At 47.7% G+C, this 5,000-nt stretch overlaps 1 protein-coding gene across 2 annotated transcripts in view; it reads left to right on the top strand.

The window, feature by feature from the left end:
- The window catches only part of LOC143290276 (testis-specific serine/threonine-protein kinase 2-like), a 34,401-nt gene that overhangs the window by 18,565 nt on the left and 10,836 nt on the right, over window positions 1-5,000 (top strand). The window lies entirely within an intron of this gene.

Below are 5,000 nucleotides of genomic sequence, written 5' to 3'. Positions count from 1 at the left end.
AATAAATACGTGATGAATAAATACATGAATAAATAAATGAACAGGAATATCTTATTTACTTAATTGATTAGTAAACAGAAGTAAAACGGGGTATGACCTGTGAGCAAAAGAGACAGAAATAAACGGACATATCCACTTGTCTTCCCCTGTACTTTTTCGTTTATAGGACGGACGGGAAAACTTGTAAATTGGTTAATAACATTGTAAATATATGTATTCTCCGCATTTCTTCTCTCCACTCTTTGACTGGCCTTCTTTGCGTCATTCGAGTGTGTGTGTGTGTGTGTGTGTGTGTGTGTGTGTGTGTGTGTGTGTGTGTGTGTGTGTGTGTGTGTGTGTGTGTGTGTGTGTGTGTGTGTGTGTTTGTCTGCATGCGTGTGCGTGTGCATGTGTGTGCATGTGCGTGTGTGTGTGTGTGTGTATGCGCGCCCGCGAGCTCAAACATCAGCATGTTTTCTCAACCACCAGAGCATTCTTGTGATGCCCTTCTGTCTGTCAAAGTCAAAGACAGAGAAAAGGATGGAAGATAAACTTTTACCATCTGTGCGGGCGATAGCATCTATCAACTTCTGTTGCACACGAGATGCAAGACTTTCACTTTCAATCTATATTTTGAATGTATAAGTTCTGACCAGTCGGCATGATTCACTCTGTCCTTGGGAAAGATAGTTTATAAGATTTTACTAACTTCCCAAAGGCGGCGTTGTAGAATCAGTAAGGTGTGGGCTTCAGATCCAGTGTTCACCAGCGATCAGTGGAAGAAGCCCCGTTTCGGAATGACTCCTTGCCCACGCAAGGATTTATCGTGAATCGTTGTTTCCTTTTTCGTCTTACATTGATGGGCCCAACACTTCAGAATATGACTGAGGCATAACGGTTCATTGTTTGTTTCTTTGTTTGTTTCTTTGTTCTTATCTATCTGCTTATTGATACACTTGTTTCTTGCTGAAGTTTCATTGATTGATGTGGATACTTATATAGCGCCTATCCTCGGTCAGAGACCAAGCTCTAAGCGCTTTACATACACGGGGACATTTGCACCACAGGCTGCCTACCTGGGTAGAGCCGACTGACGGTTGCCATTGGGCGCTCATCATTCGTTTCCTGTGTCATTCAATCAGATTTCAGACGCACACACATACACACTCAGACGGACATGTAACATTTTACGTGTATGACATTTTTTTTTTTATTTACCCCGCCATGTAGGCAGCCATACTCCGTTTTCGGGGGTGTGCATGCTGGGTATATTCTTGTTTCCATAACCCACCGAACGCTGACATGGATTACAGGATCTTTAACGTGCGTATTTGATCTTCTGCGTGCGCATACACACGAAGGGGGTTCAGGCACTAGCAGGTCTGCACATATGTTGACCTGGGAGATCGGAAAAATCTTCACCCTTTACCCACCAGGTGCACCGAGATTCGAACCCAGGACCCTCAGATTGAAAGTCCAGCGCTTTAACCATTCGGCTATTGCACAATAACTTTTGTGACTGCAATACCCCACCTCCACCCGCTCCTCTCTCAACCTCTCTCCCTTCCACCCCTTCACAACCACTCCGTCAAACTGTGAGTGAAACATTGATGCTGTGGTGTTATCCTGTTATCTTTATATATATATATATATATATATATATATATATATATATATATATATATATATATATATATTCCTCATCCGTGACCCCAAGTGTTCAGTGGGAAAGATAATCGGTGTCTGCATATCTATGATTGTGTACCAGTTACATGTACTGGAGAATCATTCTCTCTCTCTCTCTCTCTCTCTCTCTCTCTCTCTCTCTCTCTCTCTCTCTGTCTGTCTCTCTCTCTCCCCTATCACTGAATGAGTTTTTATTGCGCATTTCGCTTTCCGCACATGTTACTGCTGTCAGGTTTATCAGTTTTATTTCTTTGCCCCTATCCGTTCCAAATCCTAAGCATGTTGCCTTAATTATGATTTCAGTTTGTGGCCAAAGTAGTCAGCGAGTGAATCACAGAGAGAGAGAGAGAGAGAGAGAGAGAGAGAATGTGTGTGTGTGTGTGTGTGTGTGTGTGTGTGTGTGTGCCTGTCTGTCTGTCTGTGTAAATGGGTGAATGATTTAAAGTTTAAAGAATGGATAAATGCATGAGTTATTTTGCGCTCATTTTTTCCCCTGCCAAGATTTCCGCCATTATTTCATCATTTATCCATCACTCATTTCACCATCACCACCACCACCACCACCACCCCTTTCGCATCCAAGCAGCGACTTCCTTCCTTGATTCCTTCCTTCCTTCCTTCCTTCTTTCTTTCCTTCCTGTCTTCTTTCCTTCCTTCCTTCCTTCCTGCCTCTCATCGACACGAACCGGAGTTCATCGTTAATGAGAGACAGAGGTTCTGACAAGATTCAGGGGTGAATGCGTCAGCTAATGAGTACGTAACTGCCATCCCACTTTTTAACTCCACCCCTTCCCACCCCACTCCGCAAACCCTCCCTTCATCCCCCCCTCCCACCACCATCACCACACACACACACACACACACACACACACACACACACACACACACACACACACACCTTCCCATTGTACCTCGTTGTATAACTCTGTGGCGTTCCACTATTCTCAACCCTTGGAATCCTCGCCCAAAATATATTTCCGCGGTGTGCACTTTAGTGTGTATCTAAAGAGAGAAGAAGGTCTGTATCCCTTCTCTCAGAGGTAGGGGCATATTCATATGATTTCACTTTACTAACTATATTCTATATGTCATTTAATTTGATCTAATTCTATTCTATGGGGTCCTTCAAAACCGAGAATTTGCAAATTAAATTCTCTCCATAGGCTCATTTGCATGAATCTAATTGTTCATTGATATTTGATTTTACTTTTTATAGTTTCGCTATTTGTTCATTCGTTTATTCATTCATCTAAATTACTTTGTTTTCATTTTTTCTTTTTTCTTTTTCTTTTTTGTCTTCTTTGTTCATCTATTATGTTTTTTCTTAATTCTGACGCGTGTCCTTTTGAGTTAATGACACCATGACATTATGCATCCTTCCGAGCAAACACCGTAACGTTTCTGTGATTATAAATGCTATAAAATATCTTTGACCACTATGCATCAACATCTAATAAAAAAACAAACTGGCTGCTTTTCGATTTGATCATCAGAACGTGTGAACGCTATTCCACAAACGGACGCACACACTGACGTGCGCATAAACGTGTAAACACATTCAAAAACACAAAGGGGGTGCTGTTGCGCGCGCGGGGGGGTATTCACACACACACACACACACACACACACACACACACACACACACACACGCACACACACACTAAAAACTAACTAAAAGCCCACAAAACCACAGCAGGTGAGTCATGACGACTGATGCCGTTCGCCCATCAACCGTCAACACACGACTGGAATATCTCTTCTGTTTTGTTTTTTTTTTTCTTCTGCGGCTGCTGCTTCTTCATCCCCCCCCCACACCCCCCCCCCCCCCACCCCCCAGTCTCTGCCTCCTTGTCCTCCTCCTCCTTTTTGTTCTTCTCTGTCGTCGTCGTCGTCGTCATGCTTGTCATCATCGTCGTCGGTGTCGTCATCATCTTCTTCTCCTCCTCCACCTTCTCCTCATCTTCGTCGTCGTCTTTGTCACTGACTTTTTTTTTCTCCACCTCCTCCTTCTCAGCCTCTCCTCCTTCTCCTCCTCCACCTCCTCCTTCTCACCCTCTCCTCCTTCTCCTCCTTCTCACCCTCTCCTCCTCCTCCTCCTTCTCCTTATCACCCTCTCCTCCTTCTCCTCCTACTCCTTATCACCCTCTCCTCCTCCTCCTCCTTCTCACCCTCTCCTCCTCCTCCTCCTCCTCCTTCTCACCCTCTCCTCCTCCTCCTCCTCCTCCTTCTCACCCTCTCCTCCTTCTCCTCCTCCTCCTTCTCACCCTCTCCTCCTTCTCCTCCTCCTCCTTCTCACCCTCCTCCTTCTCACCCTCCTCCTTCTCACCCTCTCCTCCTCCTCCTCCTCCTTCTCACCCTCTCCTCCTTCTCCTCCTCCTCCTTCTCACCCTCTCCTCCTTCTCCTCCTCCTCCTTCTCACCCTCTCCTCCTTCTCCTCCTCGTCACCTCCTCCTCCTCCTCCTCCTTCTCACCCTCTCCTCCTTCTCCTCCTCCTCCTTCTCACCCTCTCCTCCTTCTCCTCCTCCTCTTTCTCACCCTCTCCTCCTTCTCCTCCTCCTCCTTCTCACCCTCTCCTCCTTCTCCTCCTCCTCCTTCTCACCCTCTCCTCCTTCTCCTCCTCACCCTCTCCTCCTCCTCCTTCTCACCCTCTCCTCCTTCTCCTCCTCCTCCTTCTCACCCTCTCCTTCTCCTCCTCCTCCTCCTCACCCTCTCCTCCTCCTCCTCCTCCTTCTCACCCTCTCCTTCTCCTCCTTCTCACCCTCTCCTCCTTCTCCTCCTTCTCACCCTCTCCTCCTCCTCCTTCTCACCCTCTCCTTCTCCTCCTCCTCCTTCTCACCCTCTCCTCCTTCTCCTCCTCCACCTCCTCCTTCTCACCCTCTCCTCCTCCTCCTTCTCACCCTCTCCTCCTCCTCCTTCTCACCCTCTCCTTCTCCTCCTCCTCCTCCTTCTCACCCTCTCCTCCTCCTCCTTCTCACCCTCTCCTCCTTCTCCTCCTCCTCCTCCTCCTTCTCACCCTCTCCTCCTTCTCCTCCTCCTTCTCACCCTCTCCTCCTCCTCCTTCTCACCCTCTCCTCCTTCTCCTCCTCCTTCTCACCCTCTCCTCCTCCTCCTTCTCACCCTCTCCTCCTCCTCCTTCTCACCCTCTCCTCCTCCTCCTTCTCACCCTCTCCTCCTTCTCCTCCTCCTCCTCCTCCTTCTCACCCTCTCCTCCTTCTCCTCCTCCTTCTCACCCTCTCCTCCTCCTCCTCCTCCTCCTCCTTCTCACCCTCTCCTCCTCCTCCTCCTCCTTCTCACCCTCTCCTCCTCCTTCTCCTCCTCCTTCTCACCTCCTCCTC

Source organism: Babylonia areolata, chromosome 1 (assembly GCF_041734735.1).
Source record: "Babylonia areolata isolate BAREFJ2019XMU chromosome 1, ASM4173473v1, whole genome shotgun sequence".
Lineage (NCBI taxonomy): Eukaryota > Metazoa > Mollusca > Gastropoda > Neogastropoda > Buccinidae > Babylonia > Babylonia areolata.
Note: the sequence above shows the minus strand (reverse complement) of the source record. Positions and strands in the feature narration are given on the sequence as shown.